Source organism: Ranitomeya variabilis, chromosome 5, assembly GCF_051348905.1.
Source record: "Ranitomeya variabilis isolate aRanVar5 chromosome 5, aRanVar5.hap1, whole genome shotgun sequence".
NCBI lineage: Eukaryota > Metazoa > Chordata > Amphibia > Anura > Dendrobatidae > Ranitomeya > Ranitomeya variabilis.
In genome coordinates, this window is record NC_135236.1 from 670,182,735 (window position 1) to 670,206,388 (window position 23,654).

The 23,654-nt window shown below is 49.9% G+C and overlaps 1 protein-coding gene across 1 annotated transcript in view; it reads left to right on the forward strand.

The window, feature by feature from the left end:
- The first annotated feature begins 2,699 nt into the window (after positions 1-2,699).
- Positions 2,700-23,654, forward strand: part of PTN (pleiotrophin) — a 42,687-nt gene continuing 21,732 nt past the window's right edge. The window contains exon 1 of the mRNA XM_077266739.1: positions 2,700-2,932. The gene's annotated coding sequence lies outside the window, so the exon portion shown is untranslated. The remainder of the gene's footprint in view (positions 2,933-23,654) is intronic.

Here is a 23,654-nt window from a genome sequence, read left to right on the forward strand (position 1 = left end):
ACCTTTCCTCTCTGTTACTTCCTTTACCTTTCCTCTCTATGTTACTCCCTTTACCTTACCTCTCTGTTACTTCCTTTACCTTTCCTCTCTATGTTACTCCCTTTACCTTACCTCTCTGTTACTTCCTTTACCTTTCCTCTCTATGTTACTTCCTTTACCTTTCCTCTCTACGTTACTCCCTTTACCTTTCCTTTCTATGTTACTCCCTTTACCTTTCCTCTCTGTTACTCCCTTTACCTTTCCTCTCTGTTACTTCCTTTACCTTTCCTCTCTACGTTACTCCCTTTACCTTTCCTCTCTACGTTACTCCCTTTACCTTACCTCTCTGTTACTTCCTTTACCTGTCATCTCTACGCTACTCCCTTTACCTTTCCTCTCTATGTTTCTCCCTTTACCTTTCCTCTCTATGTTTCTCCCTTTACCTTTCCTCTCTATTACTCCCTTTACCTTCCCCCTCTATTTTACTGCCTTTACCTTTCCTCTCTATGTTACTCCCTTTACCTTTCCTCTCTATGTTTCTCCCTTTACCTTTCCTCTCTATTACTCCCTTTACCTTCCCCCTCTATTTTACTGCCTTTACCTTTCCTCTCTATGTTACTCCCTTTACCTTTCCTCTCTATGTTTCTCCCTTTACCTTTCCTCTCTTACTCCCTTTACCTTCCCCCTCTATTTTACTCCCTTTACCTTTCCCCTTTATGTGACTCCCTTTACCTTTTCTCTCTACGTTACTCACTTTACCTTTCCTCTCTACGTTACTCGCTTTACCTTTCCTCTCTACGTTACTCCCTTTACCTTCCCCCTCTGTTACTCCCTTTCCCTTTTCTGTTACTCCCTTTACCTTTCCTCTATGTTACTCCCTACATTACTTCCTTTACCTTCCCCCTCTGTTACTCCCTTTACCTTTACCTTTTCTGTTATTCCCTTTACCTTTTCTCTATGTTACTCCCTACATTACTTCCTTTACCTTTCCTCTCTGTTACTCCTTTTACCCTCATCTGTTTCTTGCTCAGTGTACCTTCCCTTCTCCTGTTATTCTTTTCCCTTTCTCCTCTGTCTCTGTTTTCCCCCAGATATGTGCTCCTTCCTCCCCCTCTCCTCTCTAGACTCCTCCATTGACATTTCCTTTCTGTTATTGATGCCCTTCACATTTCCCTTCTATCCTGGTTTGTTACTCCATTTACCTTCCTTCTTCCTGTTTTTTTGTATTCTTTCTCCGCTGTGTACTGTAATTATCCATGTATGTGTGACCCTTCATTCCCTCTTTCTCCACTATGCTTTTGTTTCTCCTTGTTTGCTTCTTCCTCTCTAGATAATGATAAACTTACCTGCAGCAGCCAGTGCCAGGTAGCAGCTGCCAAGGCAAATAGGATCACGGGGTGCATTAAAAGAGGTCTGGATACACGTGATGAGAGCATTATACTGCCTCTGTACAAATCCCTGGTTTGACCACACATGGAGTACAAAAATCAAATTTTTCTTGATATGTAAATGAGCTAATAAGATCTATGGGCCGGACATAGATCTCACTGAGAATCTTCCTCCAGAGCTTATTAACAATGTGAGACATATGGATCAGGAGAGCAGACTGTCAGTCATTACATGTCTCACACTGGTAACGCCCCTTTTCATTTATAATAATCACTGGAGACAGTCTCAAAGAGATCTATCTACAGATCAGAAGATGGACAAAAAAATTCTCCTTTTTCTCCATTCTGTCAGTCTGCGGAAATCAGACTGCACTCAGATGTCATCCGAGTGCAGTCCGATGTTTTCCACTGACTCATTGACTTGCATTGTAGGACCTGAATTTTAGATCCAATATCGGCATGCAGCGATCCGACAAAAAATAATCAGATGTGCGCGGTCTCATAGAATAACATTGATCCGAGTGCGATCTGATGTTTTGTTGGATCACACTCAGGCCATAAATACGGCCATGTGTACGAACCTTTATCCTGTGTCTCTTCCTGACCATTCTCCTCCTCCCACCTGTATCAGGCTGACCACAAGATGGATGACACTGTATTTCCTTGTTGTCCTTCCTCATCTGTCGCTTCCTCTCTATGTTCCTCCCTGTGCCTTCCCTTCATATCTCTATCAATAACAGAACCTTTTACTTTTCTAGCACTTTTTTCTCTTCTTTCTTCCCTGTGTTTGTCTCATTGATCCCTTCTTCCTTCTGTGCCCATCTCTTCCCTCTCTTCTTCGCCTTTAGTCTGTCTCTGACCTTTCGCCTCCTCCCTTCCATCTGTATCAGACTGAACACAAGATAATAATTACATTGTATTTCTTGTTTCCTTTCTGTCTCTTCCTCTCTATGTTCCCCCCTGAGCCTTCCCTTCATAGATCCCTATGAATACCAGAACCCCTTTGATTTTCTTACACCCTTTCTTCTCTGTTGGTGTCACCCATCCCTCCTTCTGCCTGTGCTCTTCTCTTCCCTCTGTCTCTGTCTCCTCTGCATCCTCTTCCCTTATTAGACACAAGTTACATTCTGATGTGTACAAATAACATTTCCAGAATAAAGTCACATTCTGTTTATTTGTAAACAATCAGATGTTTCTTCTTTCCTGGAATGTGATCCCCCCAGAGCAGAGCACAGCCCCCTGAGCAGGGAGGAGAGTGGTCCCAGGCAGAGCTCCCAGGGCTGTCACTGTCTCCTCCACCCCCTGCTCCTCAGCAGAGACATCAGCACAGGCACCAACAGGCGGAGACAGCAGGACCTCACAACAAGAACTTTCCATCTCAGGGACAAGCAGAGATCCTGGAGGAATCCGGACAAATCCCCGTCTGCAAGAAAGAGCAACAGAGAAGGCGCAAAAGTGCACAAAAGGCGCAAGGACTGGGGCAAGGAATCCCACCCAGCAGGAGATTAGCAAGAAGCAGAAGGAAAAGAGAGGAGGACAGTGACTGGGGTGACAGAGGCATCAAAGTAAGTGGCTCTGTGTCCTCCATGGCTTCAGCACCAAAGACAGAGCAGCAGCAAGAGGCCCAGCATGATGCCCTCTGCTGCCCCAACCCAGAGACCCCCTGATCTAATGCCCCTCTGCTGCTCCACCCACAGACCTTCTTGTACTAATGCCCCTCTGCTGCCCCAACCCACAGACCCCTGATCTAATGCCCCTCTGCTGCTCCAACCCAGACACCCCTGATCTAATGCCCCTCTGCTGCTCCAGCCCACAGACCCCCGATCTAATGCCCCTCTGCTGCTCCAACCTACAGACCCCCTAATCTAATAATGCCCCTCTGCTACTCCAACCCAGACACCCCTGATCTAATGCCCCTCTGCTGCTCCAGCCCACAGACCCCTGATCTAATGCCCCTCTGCTGCTCCAACCCAGACACCCCTGATCTAATGCCCCTCTGCTGCTCCAACCCACAGACCCCCTGATCTAATGCCCCTCTGCTGCTCCACCCACAGACCCCTGATCTAATGCCCCTCTGCTGCTCCAACCCACAGACCCCTGATCTAATGCCCCTCTGCTGCTCCAACCCACAGACCCCCTGATCTAATGCCCCTCTGCTGCTTCACCCACAGACGCCTGATCTAATGCCCCTCTGCTGCTCCAACCCACAGACCCCTGATCTAATGCCCCTCTGCTGCTCCAACCCACAGACCCCCTGATCTAATGCCCCTCTGCTGCTTCACCCACAGACGCCTGATCTAATGCCCCTCTGCTGCTCCAACCCACAGACCCCCTGATCTAATGCCCCTCTGCTGCTCCACCCACAGACCTTCTTGTACTAATGCCCCTCTGCTGCCCCAGCCCACAGACCTCTGATCTAATGCCCTCTGCTGCTCCAACCCACAGACCCCTTATCTATTAATGCCCCTCTGCTGCTCAAACCCACAGACCCCTTATCTAATGCCCCGCTGCTGCTCCAACCCACAGACCCCTTATCTAATGCCCCTCTGCTGCTCCAACCCCCAGACCTTCTTGTACTAGTGCCCCTCTGCTGCTCCAACCTACAGACCCCCTGATCTAATGCCCCTCTGCTGCTCCAACCCACAGACCCCTGATCTAATGCCCCTCTGCTGCTCCAACCCACAGACCCCTTATCTAATGCCCCTCTGCTGCTCCAACCCACAGACCCCCTGATCTAATAATGCCCCTCTGCGGCTCCAACCCACAGACCTCCTGTACTAATGCCCCTCTGCTGCTCCAACCCACAGACCATCTTGTACTAATGCCCCTCTGCTGCTCCAACCCACAGACCCCTGAACTAATGTCCCTCTGCTGCTCCATCCCACAGACCCCTGATCTAATGCCCCTCTGCTGCTCCAACCCACAGAACCCTGATCTAATGCCCCTCTGCTGCTCCATCCCACAGACCCCTGATCTATTGCCCCTCTGCTGCTCCAACCCACAGATCCACTGAACTAATGCCCCTCTGCTGCTCCAACCCACACCCCCTGATCTAATGTCCCTCTGCTGCAACAACCCAGAGACCTTCTGTACTAATGCCCCTCTGCTGCTCCAACCCACAGACCCCCTGATCTAATGCCCCTCTGCTGCTCCAACCCACAGACCCCCTGATCTAATAATGCCCCTCTGCTGCTCCAACCCACAGACCCCTTATTTAATGCCCCTATGCTGCTCCAACCCACAGACCCCCTGATCTAATGCCCCTCTGCTGCTCCACCCACAGACCTTCTTGTACTAATGCCCCTCTGCTGCTCCAACCCACAGACCCCTGATCTAATGTCCCTTTGCTGCTCCAACAAACAGACCCCTTATCTAATGCCCCTCCGCTACTCCAAACCACAAACCCCTGATCTAATGCCCCTCTGCTGCTCCAACCCACAGACCCCCTGATCTAATAATGCCCCGCTGTTGCTCCAACCCACAGACCCCTGATCTAATGCCCCTCTGCTGCTCCAACCCACAGACCCCCTGATCTAATGCCCCTCTGCTGCTCCAGCCTCAGATCCCTGATCTAATGCCCTCTGCTGCTCCAACCCACAGACCCCCTGATCTAATAATGCCCCTCTGCTGCTCCAACCCACAGACCCCCTGATCTAATGCCCCTCTGCTGCTCCAGCCTCAGATCCCTGATCTAATGCCCCTCTGCTGCTCCAACCCACAGACCCCTGATCTAATGCCCCTCTGCTGCTCCAACCCACAGACCCCTGATCTAATGCCCCTCTGCTGCTCCAACCCACAGATCCCTGATCTAATGCCCCTCTGCTGCTCCAACCTCAGATCCCTGATCTAATGCCCCTCTGCTGCTCCAACCTCAGATCCCTGATCTAATGCCTCTCTGCTGCTCCAACCCACAGATCCCTGATCTAATGCCCCTCTGCTGCTCCAACCTCAGATCCCTGATCTAATGCCTCTCTGCTGCTCCAACCCACAGACCCCTGATCTAATGCCCCTCTGCTGCTCCAACTAGTGGAGCTTCTAATGTTATAATATTATTAGTTTTATGCATTGGTCACTTTGGTACAGTGATATTGATGATGGATGGAGTTCAGCTTGTTATAGGAAGGATTTTATTTTTACTTTGAAGAAACGTTTTTATGTCAAGGAATCTTATAAATCATCTAATAAATCATCTAAGATCTGGGGGAAACCTGGGAACAAGTGTTTAATTTCTCTGCAGCGCCACCACAGGAGAAATGAAGTATTACATAATTACTCCAGAAAAATGCACTTATTGTAGCGAGAGAACATGAAGGGCCCAAAACTTTCCTTCTTGGCTACAAGTGATCTTCAATGTAAAAGAGTGGTCAATATAACTTGGGATAACCTGGGTATCCTCTGTATATAATTCTATATGTACAGCTGGTATAACCTGGGTATCTCCTGTATATAATTATATATGCACAGCTGGTATAACCTGGGCATCTCCTGTATATAATGATATATGTACAGCTGGTATAACCTGGGCATCTCCTGTATATAATTATATATGTACAGCTGGTATAACCCGGGCATCTCTTGTATATAATTATATATGTACAGCTGGTATAACCCGGGCATCTCTTGTATATAATTATATATGTACAGCTGGTATAACCCGGGCATCTCCTGTATATAACTATACATGTACAGCTGGTATAACCTGGGCATCTTCTGTATATAATGATATATGTACAGCTGGTATAACCTGGGCATCTCCTGTATATAATGATATATGTACAGCTGGTATAACCTGGGCATCTTCTGTATATAATTATATATGTACAGCTGGTATAACCTGGGCATCTCCTGTATATAGTTACATATGTACAGCTGATATAACCTGGGTATCTCCTGTATATAACTATACATGTACAGCTGGTATAACCTGGGTATCTCCTGTGTATAATTATATATGTACAGCTGGTATAACCTGGGCATCTTCTGTATATAATGATATATGTACAGCTGGTATAACCTGGGCATCTCCTGTATATAATTATATATGTACAGCTGGTATAACCTGGGCATCTCCTGTATATAATGATATATGTACAGCTGGTATAACCTGGGCATCTCCTGTATATAATTATATATGTACAGCTGGTATAACCTGGGCATCTTCTGTATATAATTATATATGTACAGCTGGTATAACCTGGGTATCTCCTGTGTATTGTATTTCTCTGTGAGGAGACTGGTTGTTGTGTAGCGGTTTCCTCGGGGTGATAAGCGGCGCCTTAGTCTGGATTGTCTGCGCTTTAATAGGATTGTTGTGATATTAATAGACGGTTTGTACCTGGGTTTTCCTGACCAGATGGACGTGCGAGCTTAGAGCCTTTGACCTCGACCGCCAGGGCACCTTCAGGCAGGAATTGATCACTAGTTGTCTCACAGCTCCTCATGGCACATGGGTACTCACCGCCCCCTTGGCACGCATCAGCCCCTGGGCAAACACCTGCCCCTGTGCACACACTGCCAACTGGGCACACACTGTCCCATGTGCACACACCGTCCTCTGAGCATGCACCTGCTCTGCGCATGCACTGGCCCCTGAGCACACACTGGCTCCTGGTCACACCGGTACCTGGACACACACCGGCCTCTGGGCACACACCGGGCCAGGAACCACACCGTTTTCTATGCATACACACATTGGCCCTGGGGCACACATCGGCTCCTAGGCACGCACAGGTACCTGGACACACACCGGCCTCTGGGCACACACCGGGCCAGGAACCACACCGTTTTCTATGCATACACACATCGGGACCCCACTGACCCCTGTGCACACACCGGCCACTGGCAACACACCGTCCCCTGAACACACACCGGCCCCTGGGCACACATCGGTCCCTTGGCACACAGCACTCCTTTGGCACACACCGACTTCTGGGCACACACCGGCCCTGTGCACACACCGGCCCCTAGGCAGACACTAGCCACTGGGCACAGACCGTGCCTGGGACCACACTGACCCCTGAACACACACTGGCCTCTGGGCACACACCTGCTCTGGGCACACATCAGTCCCTTGGCACACACCGGCCCCTGTGCACACACCACTCCTTTGGCACACACCGACCCCTGAGCACACACCAGCCCCTGAGCACACACCACTCCTTTGGCACACACCGGCCCCTGTGCACACACCACTCCTTTGGCACACACCGACTTCTGGGCACACACCGACCCCTGAGCACACACTCCTTTGGCACACACCGGCCCCTGAGCACACACCGGCCCCTGAGCACACACCAGCCCCTGAGCACACACTCCTTTGGCACACACCGGCCCCTGAGCACACACCGGCCCCTGAGCACACACCGGCCCCTGAGCACACACCAGCCCCTGAGCACACACCACTCCTTTGGCACACACCGGCCCCTGTGCACACACCGGCCCCTGAGCACACACCGGCCCCTGAGCACACACCACTCCTTTGGCACACACCGACTTCTGGGCACACACCGGCCCCTGAGCACACACCACTCCTTTGGCACACACCGACTTCTGGGCACACACCGGCCCCTGGCCATGTAGGATCTGTGCAGTATAATGACCCTTCAGCCTCCTGCCCGCCGCTCGGACTTGTCATTTTCCAGGTAAGGCTTCTTTCACACTTCAGTTGTTTGGCGTCAGTCAGCTCCGACATAGTGACGGATCGACGGATCCGTCACAATTGTTGAGAAAACGGTTCTAACGGATCCGTTTTTTTGACGGATCAGTTACTTGGGGGTTGCCTGGGAAAAGTATCTACTTTTTGGAGCATGCGCAATTGAAAAAGCGGATTGGGGCGACGGATCCGCCGAAATGACGGTCGCGACGGATCCGTCGCCCATAGGCAGCCATTCTATGGAATGGCGGACGCAACGGATCCATCGCGAACCGCCATTTCGGCGTAGAGAAAAAACTTTACAATGTCCGTCAATGTCTAGATGACGTCCGCCAAATCGCGACGGATCCGTCGCATGGCGGATGGAACGGACGACCATCCGCCACAATCCGTCACCAATGCAAGTCTATGGGAAAATAGCAGATCCGCCCCCAAAAAAATGGCGGATCTGCTATTAAACGAAAATGGTGGTTTCAAACTGACGCCAAAAGACTGAAGTGTGAAAGAGGCCTAAGAGGTGAAAACACCTTTATGTGGAGACTTTAACTGTTGGTGATCAATTAAAAAAGAGAGAACCACAGAGGGGAGCGCTGACTTTGGGGGGATTACATAAACCACGTCCCGTTTCCGACTGTCACGTGCTCAGATTGTCAGGATTATTTCCTAAAATGTGGGCCTGTCGGAAGCTCTGGTTGTGCCCATCACCCCAGAAACCCTATAATTCCCTGCATCTTATCCTGCGTTACAATGTGTCAGTGCAGCTAACATTTGCAACTGTAACAAACCCCCAAGTGTGAGAAGTATTTGGTCCTCGTGTCGCCCACTCACTGACAACAAGCAGTGATGACATTTCCTTACAATGTCGCCGTCCGGTGATGCAAGACTCGGATTATTGGATTTTCTGGAATATCAGATTAAATGAATTAAAGGTGATGCTGATGACAGAGCCGGATCCTATGCCGTCAGTGGTCCCAGGACCCCCGGTCTCACCATGTATAGCGGAGGGCACATATTTTTGGTGATTGTGTTGTGGGTCGGGATGGCGGCTTCTCCGGAGCTCATTTCCTTTCCTCCCTCGCCGAGCGCCTCCATTCCTCCCCTGATGAATGAGTCTCATTCAGTCCCTCTGTCGGGGGCCGGAGGGAGGGTCGCTCTGAACCTGCTCCCATTTTTGCGGCTCTGTTACGTGTTGTCCCTGGAAACGGACAGAGAGAATGGATGTCGAGTAAAGCTGCCGAGAAGTGAGAACCCGAGGCAAAGATCCAAATCTAGGAATCCGGACAGAAACGTATCGCCTCCCCTCCCCCATCGCTTGTACGTTGTAGACGAGGAATCCATAAATGTGTATCTGGGGAGGAGATCGTCTGCCCCATCACCACCACAAAGCCCCCCGAGAAGCCCTCAACCAACTACAGCCGGGGGTCCCACTTGTCAAAGAGAAACCAGTCATGTAGTGGAAGCGGGAAAAATGAGCAAGCAAAACTGTGATGTCCACAGTATACGGCAGGTCTCGTAGGGTGTTCCCAGTATACGGCAGGTCTTGTCGGGTGTTCCCAGTATACGGCAGGTCTTATTGGGTGTTCCCAGTATGCGGCAGGTCTTGTGGGTGTTCCCAGTATACGGCAGGTCTCGTTGGGTGTTCCCAGTATACAGCAGGTCTTGTGGGTGTTCCCAGTATACAGCAGGTCTTGTGGGTGTTCCCAGTATGCAGCAGGTGTTGTGGATGTTCCCAGTATATGGCAGGTCTTGTCGGGTGTTCCCACTATGCAGCAGGTCTTGTTGGGTGTTCCCAGTATACGTCAGGTCTTGTTTTGTGTTCCCAGTATACGCCAGGTCTTGTCGGGTGTTCCCAGTATACGGCAGGTCTTGTTGGGTGTTCCCAGTATGCGGCAGGTCTTGTTGGGTGTTCTCAGTATGCGGCAGGTCTTATTGGGTGTTCTTAGTATGCGGCAGGTCTTGTTGGGGGTTCCCAGTAAACGGCAAGTATTGTGGTGTTCCCAATATATGGTAGGTCTTGTTGGGTGTTTCCGGTATATGGCAGGTCTCGTTAGGTGTTCTCAGTATGTGGCAGGTCTTGTGGTGTTCCCCAGTATACGGCATGTCTTGTTTTGTGTTCCCAGTATACGGCAGGTCTTGTTGGGTGTTCCCAGTATGCCGCAGGTCTTATTGGGTGTTCCCAGTATGCGGCAGGTCTTATTGGGTGTTCCCAGTATGCGGCAGGTCTTGTTGGGAGTTCCCAGTAAACGTCAGGTCTTGTGGTGTTCCTAATATATGGTAGGTCTTGTTGGGTGTTTCCGTTATACGGCAGATCTCGTTAGGTGTTCCCAGTATGCAGCAGGTCTTGTTGGGTGTTCCCAGTATACGGCAGGTCTTGTTGGGTGTTCCCAGTATACGGCAGGTCTTGGGTGTTCCCAGTATACGGCAGGTCTTGTTTTGTGCTCCCAATATACGGCAAGTCTTGTTGGGTGTTCCCAGCATACGGCAGGTCTTGTTGGATGTTCCGGGTATACAGCAGGTCTCGTTAGGTGTTCCCAGTATGCGGCAGGTCTTGTTGAGTGTTCTCAGTATATAGCAGGTCTTGTTAGGTGTTCCCAGTATACAGCAGGTCTTGTTAGGTGTTCCCAATATACAGCAGGTCTTGTGGGTGTTCGCAGTATGCGGCAGGTCTTGTTGGGTGTTCCCAGTATACAGCAGGTCTTGTTAGGTGTTCCCAATATACAGCAGGTCTTGTGGGTGTTCGCAGTATGCGGCAGGTCTTGTTGGGTGTTCCAGGTATACGGCAGGTCTCGTTAGGTGTTCCCAGTATGTGGCAGGTCTTGTTAGGTATTCCCAGTATACAGCAAGTCTTGTGGGTGTTCCCAGTATGCAGCAGGTCTTGTTGGGTGTTCCCGGTATTGGGCAGGTCTTGTTAGGTGTTCCCAGTATGCGGCAGGCCTTGTTAGGTGTTCCCAGAATACGGCAGGTCTTGTGGGTGTTCCCAGTATACAGCAAGTCTTGTGGGTGTTCCCAGTATGCAACAGGTCTTGTTGGGTGTTCCCGGTATTGGGCAGGTCCTGTTAGGTGTTCCCAGTATGCGGCAGGCCTTGTTAGGTGTTCCCAGAATACGGCAGGTCTTGTGGGTGTTCCCAGTATACAGCAGGTCTTGTTGAGTGTTCCCGGTATACGGCTCATCTCGTTAGGTGTTCCCAGTATGCGGCAGGTCTTGTTGGGTGTTCCAGGTATACTTCAGGTCTCGTTAATTGTTTCCAGTATGTGGCAGGTCTTGTTGGGTGTTCTAGGTATACGGCACGTCTCGTTAGGTGTTTCCAGTATGCGGCAGGTCTTGTTAGGTGTTCCCACTATCCAGCAGGTCCTGTGAGTGTTCCCAGTATATGGTAGGTTTTGTTGGGTGTTCCCGGTATACGGCTGGTCTTGTCGGGTGTTCCCAATATACAACAAGTCTTGTTGGGTGATCCAAGTATACGACTGGTCTTGTCGGGTGTTCTCGGTATACGTTGGGTCTTGTGGGTTGTTCAGGATATACGATGGGTCTTGTGGGGTGTTTCCAGTATCTAGCAGGACATCTGTGGTGTTCCCGGTATATGGAAGGTCTAGGGGGGTGTTATCGATATACAACGGGTCTTTTGGGGTGTTCACAGATTTCTGGTGGTCTTGTGAGGTGTTCGCAGTATATGTTGGGTCTTGTTGGCTGTTCCGGATATACGGTGGGTCTTACGGAGTTTTCGCGGTATACGGCAGGTCTTTTGTGGTGTTTAAGGTACATGGAAGGTCTAGGGGGGTATTCCCGGCATACGACGGATCGTGTGGGGTGTTCCTAGATTCCTGTGGTCTAGTGAGGTGCTCCCAGTATGCGTTGCGTCTTATGGGTATTGTGGGCTGGTCTGGATATACGGTGGGTCTTGTGTGGTATTCGGGTTATACATCGAGTCTTGTAGGGTGTTTCCGGTATATGGCAGGTCTTGTGGGTTGGTCTGGAAAGTTGGCAGGTCTTATGGAGTGTTCCTGGTATATGGCACATCTTGTGGGGTGTTCCTGATACACAGCGGGTCCTGTGGGTTATTCTGGGTATTTGGTGGTTCTTATAGCATGTTCCGGATACACAGTGAGTCTTTTGGCGTGTTCCTAGAATATGGCAGGACTTGTGGGGTGTTCCTAGTATACGACGGGTCGTGTGGGGTGTTCAGGCAATATTGCAGGTCTTGTAAGGTGTTTCCGGTAAATGGCAGGTCTTGCAAGATGCTCCCAGTGCATGGCAGGTCCTGTGGGATTTTCCCAGTATACCGCAGGTCTTGTGGGATGTTCCCATTATATGGCAGGTCTTATGAGATGTTCCAGATATACGCCAGTTCTTGTAGAATGTTTACGATATGCAGCAGGTCTTGTTTTGTTCAACCTGTATATTGCAGGTCTTGGGGGCTGTTCCCAGTACACAGTGGGTCTTATAAGGTGTTTCTTTTATATGGAATGTCTTGTAGAATGTTTACGGTATTTGGCAGGTCTTGTTGTGTGTTCCTGGTATACTGTAGGTCTTGTGGGGTGTTTCCGGTATACGGTAGGTCTTGCGGGGTGTTCCCGGTGTACGGAAGGTCTTGTAGATTGTTTATGGTGTACGGCAGTTCTAGTAGGGTGTTCCCAGTATACAGCAGGTCTTTTGGGGTGTTCCCAGTATACAGCAGATCTTGTGGGGTGTTCCCAGTATAAGACAGGTCTTGTGGGGTGTTCCCAGTATATGGCAGGTCTTGTGGAATGCGCACAGTACATGGAAGGTTTTGTAGAATGTTTATGGTACATGGCAGGTCTTGTGATGTATTCCCGATATACAGCAGGTGTTGTGGGGTGCTCCTGGTCTACAACAGGTCTTGTGATGTGTTCACAATATACGATAGGTCTTGTGGGCTGTTCCCGGTATATCATGCGTTTTGTGGGATGTTCCTGGTATACGGCAGGTCTTATGGGGTGTCGACAGTATACTACAGATCTGGCTGTTACCGGTATATGGCAGAGTTTGAGGGATTTTTCCAGTATGCAACAGGTTTTGTAAGGTTTTACCGGTATACGGTGAGTCGTTTCCTTCATTTGGTGGGTCTTGCGGCAGGTTTTGAGAGTGTTCTTAGTATAAGGCAAGTCTTGAGGGCAGTTCCCAATATTCGGGGTGCGTTCTCGGTATATGGAAGATCTTGAATGGTGATCCTGGTGGACTGAGGGTCTTGTGGGGTGTTCCTGGTATATTGTGTGGTTTGTGGGATGTTCTTGGTGTTTCAACAGGCCTTGTGGGGTGTTCCCAGTATGGGTCGGTTCTTGTGGGTTGTTCCCAGTATATGTCAGGTCTTGTGGGATGTTCCTGGTATATAGCAGGTCTAGTAGGGTGTTTCTGGTGTACGTCAGGTCTTGTGGTGTGTTCACGGTATACAGCAGGTCTTGTGGGGTGCTTCCAGTATACGGCAGGTCTTGTGGGGTGTTTTTGGTATATCGTGAGTTTTGTGGGATGTTCACAGTATATGGTTGGTCTTGTGGGGTTCTCTTGGTTAAAAGCAGGTCTTGTGAGGTGTGAAGGACTCCTTCATTGGTCGTGTGGAGACCAGGCCTTGCCCGGCCGAGCTGTTTAGTAGACACAAGGTGGATCTACTATGCCGTATGTGACAGGCGCTGTAATCAGTCTGCCGGTTACAGTGATTGACAGCGGTGATTACAGAGCACCGTACATTATACTCCCATCCTCCTGCTCCGGTTCCATCGCTAATCACCGGTCCTTGTCCAGCTAGCATCTTCTGCTTCCTGCTGGAGATGACAAGTTCCCCGTTGTGAGTACCAGGTTACTCGTGGATGTCGGCAGCGTGAACACTGAACTCGTAGAACCTGGCTGCCACTTCACACAACAGACGGAGCAGGTCGAGAGAGGTAGAAGGATGGTGGCGAGCCAGGACCGTCTGCAGGAACAGATGGCAGGTTCTCAAAGCAGCGGCCTCCAATCTGTGCCTGTAAAAGACACCGCTAATAGGGGACACATAGCCCAGATAATGGCCACCATGATGAGTGTCTAAATGGATGTCCACAACCTCCCCGGATGACACGCATGAGCCGCGAAGAGAAGTGTCCTCCATCGATACACCGCTACTGGATATGGAATACTGCAGGTCTCAGATGGCGGCCGAGCGAGCGGGGATCGGCCCTGACTGAACATTGAAAAAAACCCGTAATCCTGCCATCCCATTGATGACACCTGCAGTAATGTGAAACACCACAGATAACACCATAGATAACAATGGTGACACTCTTTGCGTCCTGATAATGTTTAGTTTTGAGTCTTTTTTTTTGTTTGCACCCAGTTATTCTATTTGTGCCTTTTTTTATGTCTATTTGATAGGCGCTCCCTGTTTTTTTTTTCCGCTATGTGGGGTCCCCAAAGTTTGGCTCAACGTCACTCCAGTCCCCCTCACAATATGATTTGATGCTCGTCTTTCAAAAGTCACGTTTTGCTCAAAAAGTCACAAAAATGGTTAATAACTGGAAAAAATAACTTTTTTGACTTTGAGAGAAATTCATGAACCACATGCGCCATTTTGATTAATTTGGCGTAGTAAATGTCAACGTTATACCTCAAGACAAAAAAAAAGAAAAGTGCTTGATGCTCTGTACTGTAATAATATCTTCATCTGGTATTAGTTCCTCCTCTGTTCCTCCAGATAATCGGTGAGTGACTGAGTCACCCACAAGGGCTTGGGGTACTCGGTACCGCGTCTGGTCACAAATTAAAGGGGATGACACGGTGGCTGCGACCCGGCCCGTGCCCTGGGCACTCAAGTAGTAGGGAAAAGGTCTTTAAAGGGTTTAATAAAGTCTGTAGTCGTGATGCCACCTGTGGTTCTCGGTCATAGGTGACCGACGCTGCTTAAAGGGGTCCTCTGGGGTGATGTTACTGCAGCAAGATGGTGACGCTTCCCACAGGGGACGCGGGGTCCCCAGGGCTCCCAGTGTAGTGGGCAAAGATGGTGGGTTGACACAGGGTTGAAGTCTTTACCTGGTTTACTGATGGTAGTAAGCCACAGTCCAGGATACCGGCAACAGGTGTAGATGGAGTCCAGGCAGCCTGAAGACAGGTGGAAACCCCCTTGACAGGTCAGTTTGGGAGCCTTCCACTTTGCGCTGGTCTATTGGTGCCTTGCTACCTGTAGTGTCCTAACAAGGTCCTCGTTCTCTCCTGTCATGGGGCAGTGCCTGCATGGTAGGCAGCTTTATCCGTTCCTCTGGGTCTCTTTGCACGGTGACTCCAGGCTCTAGAATGCTGCTGTACCTCAAGTGTAGTGTGGGCAATTTTATGTATAGTCCAATGCCCTCCGGTTCTGCTGTGGGACTTGCAGTTCCACACAAACTCAGGCTCCCGGTGCCCGGCCTCTGCGCTTCAGCTCTGAGGGTCTCAATCGCAGCCCTCCTCAAGCTTCTAATCACTCCTCTCTGCTCCCTCACTCTCTCATGTCTCTGCCAAACTACCTCTCTTGGTCTCCCTCGGCCAACTCACTAACTCCTCCTCCAGACCAGGATGTATATGCAGCGCCCCCTCCACCGCCGCAGGGCCGAGGGGTACCCGGTACCGGGCCTCTGAGTCTCTGCTTCTGGGGTTGTCACGGCGGCTAGGCCCCGGTCCGTGACCCTGCCGTGGGGGGGGGGGGGGCGCACAGAAAAATGCAAGGTGTGGGTGTCGGTAGTAATGATAGCGATGTAGCGGTGCAGTTGTGGGGGTGCAGGTCGCAGTAAATAACAAGGACACCAGGTTGCAGTCTCTTTACCTCTTTACTGGAGATCTCTGAGTCCTCAGTCCAGAACACGGTTCACCAGGCTACGCAAGTCCAGCCGGTCCAATGGCACCTCCAGAGTCCTCCTCTCAGGTGGAGATCTGTGCCTTCCTTCTAGCGCTATGTGTTGTAGTCCTTCCCTGCTGTGCTCACGGAAAGTGACCCCACAACGGTTGTGTCTGTTTCTTAAGTTCCCTCACAACTCGATTTGATGTTCCTCTGTAATCCACCCCTTCCCTGTATTCAGGTTGGAATGGCACCCGTTTGTCAGGTAGGCCTGGAGTTCTTCCGGGACCCTAGAGACGCCCCTCTCCCGCAATTGCCCCCCAAGACTTCATAGGTGATATGTGGTAGACAGCCCGCCTGAGACCGACTGTCCTGCCGCTGTTTGGAGTATGGCTTGAAGCTGTATTCTAATCCACTCCCTCGGCGTTCCGGCCACCGGTAATGCGCCTCAGCAGGGTGCTGCCTCTTTCAACAAAACCCCTGCTGGTATTCTCCTTCTGCTTGATCTCGTTTCTCACTCAGCACAATCTGCCTCGCTTCTAGTCCTTTCTTGGGCACCGCCGCTAAGCTGAGCAGGCACGGTCCCGTTACGTTCTCTCAATGCCAAGCCTCTGCCAGGATCCCACCCCTGGCAGAGACCCTACAGTCTCTCCCTTCACAACACCCTCTGCCACAGGGTGTTGCTCTGTTCAATCCCGTCAGCGTTCTCTTCTAACTTCCTGCCTGACCCCCAGTTTACCCACTATGGTGGGGAGTGGCCTAATGAATAGCACCCTTAGCTCCCCCCGGAGGCCCTGCTGTGAAACATATTGGTGTCTGTGATACCTGATTGGAGGAACTCCTTCAGTGCCATCGAACGTACCATGGCTCCCCTTAGTGGCAGAGCCACAGTACTGCAACGACCAGAACTCTGGGGCGCTGCACTCCCCCCTGGTTAAACACAGTACTCCGGGACTGGGAAGAAAAACAACAATACAGATTAGTAAACAGACATACAATTTTGTTGAGTGCAAAACAATAAGTATACTTGAACAGGCTTCCCTTTATGGGAGGTGAGGACACTTTTAACGTTACAAACATAGTCAACATTATAAATTACAGGCTATACATAACTCCTGTTACCCAACCGGGTATTCTACTTAGTGCAAATTCTGGAACAATAAATTAACATTGCCTTTAAGAAACATACACTCTTAGTTTACCAAAGGCCTTCCTATAATCACATTACAGGGTAGGGTAACTTCACATTCTCCTACTTTGAACCTGCAGGACCGCCTGTCCCTATGGCACCAGACCTACTGCCTCTCCTTTCTTTTACAGGACCGCCCCGTTCAGCCAGGGCCTACTGCCTTTCGCTACTATACATAGTATAGACATAACATTCCTTTCGTTTAAAGAACTCTGAGCCAGCTCTACTCGGCTCCTTTAAGGACTCACTCTCTAACCCCTACGGGTTCGCTTTCTGTCCTTAGTAACAAAGTAACTTTCTATGGGGACGCAGGGTTTACCTTCTATCCTCACCTTCATCATTACTTCTTTACTTTCAACTACGCAGATCTCTACTTCTACCCCTGCGGGCTCTCTGCATCTTTTCCTTTCACAAAACATTATTTTCAGATTTCGCAATTCAAACAATTTAAACACATATAACTTTTCATGTAAAACAGTTACATTCTTTTTCTCAAAGCATCATCATGTTACCGTTCTAAAACAGTATCGCTTTCAAGTTCAATTCCACGCATCCCCTTTAAGAGGGGATCAAGCCTTTCTGAGGTAGCTCGTCTTCTCAGCCTACCAGTCCACGCAAAGGCTCCGGAATGGCATCTTCGCAAAGTGTCTTTTAACTAAAACCAGTAGGAAAGGTATCTTCGCAAAGTGTCTTTTAACTAAAACCAGTAGGAGGCACCCTTAAGAAGGTGCAACTATTTACAAGGAAGTTCGAATCATGCACAGTCCATGATTACTGCAGTTTGTGTAAAACTTCTGGAAAACAACAATAGTGACCCCGGGTCAACAAAGGGGTCACCTTTTAAAGTTTACCCTGGACGGGTTCAGCAACAAACAATCAGGAACAGTTAAAGGAAAACTATTTACATTTTTTTTCAGGTTTCCGAGGTTTATTCTTCTTCAGGTGGCTTTGGTTCCGGGACCCCGGCCACTGTAGCGCCAGTGTCCGCGGTTCGAACATGCAGATGAACTCGATTGGCCAACTCTGGGGCTGCCACTAGGCGTACCGTTGCGATGGTGACAAGTTCGGGTACTCCCGGGACCAGGTCTGGGGTAGCTAGTGCCGCGGCTCCAGACATACACCGCCGAACATTCCGTGCATACCACCCGAGTGGGTTCAAGTGGCGGCTGTAGGTCACTGGATCCCCCTTTTGTAAGGGTTCTCCGCTTCGGCCACAACAGGGAGCCCTCACGTTACAATGCGCAACGAAAACATCAGTATCCAGTCCCGTCTCGTGTATGAGGCCCCACCCCCTTTTTACATGGTAGGCCAACACAGTGCCCCGCCTTACCGCGTCTCTGTCATCCCCTGTCTGGGGGGGTTGTCGTACTTTCGAGGGGCCCATCGACTCAGTCCCTTTCCGTCCTTTCCACTGCAGAATCAAGCACTGTCTATATTGTTCCCATGTAAGCACCGCAAGAGTGGACCCGTTCTCCCGGGATCCATCTGCTCTAAACCAGGGGGTGTCCCACCGAAGAACTACTCCATCTAAGCTCACATCCACGGGCTCCCCCACTCCAGTCGACAGCGGTGGCACCATCCTCCCCAGGTCATCGGGGGATAGCACCATTAGCCCTGCCGAGATAAGTCGCTCCCTACTGAGACGGAGGTGGGTCATGGAATCGGGCTCGTGAAGGGGAGCAGGGACGTCGGCCATACCTGCGCCTAATGTGGTTCCATCGGTGTCGCTCCGGTCCATTAACAAGGGTGCTGGAGTCGGCTGCAGCCCGGACTGCGGCTCCTCCAATAGGATTCTCGGATTCGGCTCCGCTTGCTGTAGTTCCTCCTCCTCTAACTCCGAAGTCAGGATTGGTGGACGTAGCCCCGCTGTCGGGTCCGCAGGCTTCCGGTCCATCGTTGGTGAAGAAGGGCAGGCCGGAACTGCTCCTTCCTCGCTCAGGCACTCGCTGTTCATCATCGCTGCCCGATAGTCGGTGGCAGTGCATGCACCTAACTCCGCCATTTCTCCGAGGTCGGGCTTCTCCGTCCCCAGCCCCTCGCTGTTGCATATCAAGGAGTGTTTCTCTTCCGTTTTGGGGCAGGCCATTCCTCTGCAACCAGAAGTGCAGGGGGCGGTAGCCATTTCTCGCGCCACACTGGGAGTCTCCGCCCATAACACGCCCTCCTTCCCCTTGGATGTAGCAATGGCGGCGCCTTTTGGCGGGAACTTTTGGCGGCTAATGGCGCAGCACAGTCTTACAATAAAGTACAGTTCAAGCACAGTAAATCACAGTCTCTAGGCACACATGACCTGATTCTTCAGGCTTGAGTAGATCCTGTTCGTGACGCCAAGTTCTGCAGCGCCCCCTCCACCGCCGCAGGGCCGAGGGGTACCCGGTACCGGGCCTCTGAGTCTCTGCTTCTGGGGTTGTCACGGCGGCTAGGCCCCGGTCCGTGACCCTGCCGTGGGGGGGGGCGCACAGAAAAATGCAAGGTGTGGGTGTCGGTAGTAATGATAGCGATGTAGCGGTGCAGTTGTGGGGGTGCAGGTCGCAGTAAATAACAAGGACACCAGGTTGCAGTCTCTTTACCTCTTTACTGGAGATCTCTGAGTCCTCAGTCCAGAACACGGTTCACCAGGCTACGCAAGTCCAGCCGGTCCAATGGCACCTCCAGAGTCCTCCTCTCAGGTGGAGATCTGTGCCTTCCTTCTAGCGCTATGTGTTGTAGTCCTTCCCTGCTGTGCTCACGGAAAGTGACCCCACAACGGTTGTGTCTGTTTCTTAAGTTCCCTCACAACTCGATTTGATGTTCCTCTGTAATCCACCCCTTCCCTGTATTCAGGTTGGAATGGCACCCGTTTGTCAGGTAGGCCTGGAGTTCTTCCGGGACCCTAGAGACGCCCCTCTCCCGCAATTGCCCCCCAAGACTTCATAGGTGATATGTGGTAGACAGCCCGCCTGAGACCGACTGTCCTGCCGCTGTTTGGAGTATGGCTTGAAGCTGTATTCTAATCCACTCCCTCGGCGTTCCGGCCACCGGTAATGCGCCTCAGCAGGGTGCTGCCTCTTTCAACAAAACCCCTGCTGGTATTCTCCTTCTGCTTGATCTCGTTTCTCACTCAGCACAATCTGCCTCGCTTCTAGTCCTTTCTTGGGCACCGCCGCTAAGCTGAGCAGGCACGGTCCCGTTACGTTCTCTCAATGCCAAGCCTCTGCCAGGATCCCACCCCTGGCAGAGACCCTACTGTCTCTTCCTCCACAACACCCTCTGCCACAGGGTGTTGCTCTGTTCAATCCCGTCAGCGTTCTCTTCTAACTTCCTGCCTGACCCCCAGTTTACCCACTATGGTGGGGAGTGGCCTAATGAATAGCACCCTTAGCTCCCCCCGGAGGCCCTGCTGTGAAACATATTGGTGTCTGTGATACCTGATTGGAGGAACTCCTTCAGTGCCATCGAACGCACCATGGCTCCCCATAGTGGCGAAGCCACAGTACTGCAACGACCAGAACTCTGGGGCGCTGCATATATAGGGAAGCTCCCATGGGTTTAGAGCTCCCCCTTCTGGCCTGGAGTCAGAAAGTGTTGCATGTACAGCTTACCTGCCAAAGGGATCCCTCCTGTCTCCAGGCATGGCATTACCCTCCCCGAGAGGAAGGCAACATAGCTGTGGTACCTGAACTCCTGGGGTGCCGCATGACCCCTCTGTGCCCCTGCAAGGTAATTATACCCTATCTGTGCCCCCAGACTGCAATAAGTCCCCCACCATGTTCCCACAAATTAATAAAACCCAATCTGTCCCTGTACACTGTAATAGTTCCCCCTCTATACCCCCACAAGGTAATAGTGCCCAATCTGTGCCCCCACACTGTAATAGTGCCCCCTCTATGCCCCACAAGGTAATAGTGCCCAATCTATGCCTCTACACTTTAATAGTGCCCCCTCTATGCCCCCACAAGGTAATAGTGCCTAATCTGTGCCTCCACAATGTAAAAGTGCTCCCTCTATGCCCTCACAAAGTAATAGTACCCAATCTGTGCCCACACACTGTAATAGTGCCCTCTCTCTTCCCCCACAAGGTAATACTGTCCAATCTGTGCCCACACACTGTAATAGGTCCCCCAAAATATTCCCAACAAGGTAATAGTGCCTCCACTGTGCCTCCACACTGTAATAGTGCCCCTTTTGTGCCTACACACAATAATGATGCATTTGTGACCCCCACACTATAATCATAATAATCCTCTTTGTGCCTTTCCGCAGTAATTTCTCCCATTTTTGCCCCACCTAGTAATATCCCTCTTTTTCTTAACCCCCATTTGTGCCCCCAAAGTAAAATCCTCCATTTGTGCCCCACATTCTTCCCGCCCATTTTTTCATGCCTCATTCCTGCAGATAAGAAATAAACTTGAACTCCCTTCCCTTGGCGCCCTCAGTGAGTGCTGACCTCCTCCATTAGCCAGAGTGAGCGGCTGAGCAGGGAAATGATGGTAAGCGCTTGTGTCCGGACTGTGGGGACACTACTAAGGAGGTGGCATCCCACGGGGTATGGTCTAGTTCAGGAAAGAGCAATGTCTGACCATCAGCGACTGCTCTGCTGTTCTTGTTCTGCAGGAAACTAATTGTGCGAGTAAGTAACTACCAAGAGTGATGCCTCATCCACAGACTGTAACCGTCACTCAAGAACCTTCTGGGCTGTTGATATTCCAGACATCATACTTATTTAAATACACACGTTTCTAGTAGTCACAGGGTTAAAAAACATTAAAGGGAGTGAAAAAAAATCATGATAATAAAAGAATAGAAGTCGGCTTGCCCACTGTCACCACTAGAGGGAGCCGAAGAGCTTAGTGCAGACTTTATTGGAAATCACTGGCTCCCTCTAGTGGTGACCGCAGGAATTTTATCATATAACTTTAGAGCCAAGTTTTAGAGAAATAGAGATAATATTGGACCTGAAAGAAATTTCCAGCAGTCAGAACCAATGGTGTTAGTAAAGTAATGAGAACCAGGAGTCGTCTTTTTGTGCAGTGGTAAATTTGTGGCTTTGTCTTGGGGAGAATAAATGTGACCATAGAGAATAATGCAGAATATAGTATAGGAGAATGGACAAGCCGCCAGATACAGGCTCGGATAGTCTCGTAGTAATATCTGCCAGTTCCTCGGGTGCATGTGCCACCTCTGAATTCCTCCGGGTAACCGCTCCTCGACTTATTATTCAGTCATTAATTTGTTTGGGGCTCATTAAAAATCAGCGTTGACCCCAGGCGGAGAGGAGGCGCTGGCGGCTCATTAATGGAGCTGGACTAAAAATAGGAGAACAGAGAAGAGAAGAATCCTCAGGGAAAGAGGAGCAAACACGAAAGACTGGCAGCGAGCGGAGCCCAGGGAGAGTCTAGGGAGGCAGCGAGCGGAGAAGCATCGCCCTCACCCACCGACAGGGCACCGGGGTCCGCGGGAGACCCCCGAAGAGTAATGATTAGGGTGTGAAGTGGTGATGGCCGGAGATATCAGAAGAGCGCGGAGAATAACAGAAGCGGTCATATTCATCCTTCTATCTATCTATCTATCTATCTATCTATCTATCTATCTATCATCTGTCTATTATCTATATATCTATCTATCTATTATCTATCCATCTATTATCTCTCTATCTATTTATCATCTATCTTTTATCTATCTATCTATTTATGTATGATCTATATTATCTATCATCTATCTATCTATCTTCTATCTATCTATCTATCTATTATCTATCATCTATTATTTATCTATCTATTATCTATCTATTATCTATCATCTATTATCTATCTATCTATCTATCTATCTATCTATCTATCTATCTATCTATCTATCTATCTATCATCTATCTATCTATTATCTATCTATCTATTATCTATCTATCTATCTATTAGTCATCTATCTATCTATCATCTATTATCTATCTATTATCTATCTATTATCCATCTACCTATCTATTATCTATTTATCTATCATCTATCTATTATGTGTTTTCTAATCATTATCTATCTATCTATCTATTATCTATCTATCATCTCTCTATTATCTATCTATTAACTATCTATCTATTATCTATCTATCTATTATCTATTATCTACCTATCTATTATTTATCTATCATCTAGGTCACAGGATTATCCCAGCTAAATCTGGACTGTTACCTGGTCACGTAATGTTGGAAATGTCCTAAGTAGCGATATGTTTTGGATCAGAGTCCGCAGACGTCCCTTCTCCTAACAGTATCATTGTGTAGTCCAGAGCAGAGCACAGAGCGTTCCCCTTTAATGATATGGGGGCAGACTGTGGGGGCTGCACAGATTATTTTATTCCTTCTCACACAACAACCACAACTTGATGGTTACGATCTATGTGGTAAGTCACCGCACGCGCAGTGGCTGCAGGACATTCCAGGGGGCGCTGTATGCTTCAGTATTCTAGATTATTTCACTCACAGGTCACCGATAACATCACACAGACCCCTGGGACCGGTGATAACATCACACAGACCCCTGGGACCGGTGATAACATCACACAGACCCCTGGAACCGGTGATAACATCATACAGACCCCGGGGACCGGTGATAACATCATACAGACCCCTGGAACCGGTGATAACATCACACAGACCCCTGGAACCGGTGATAACATCAT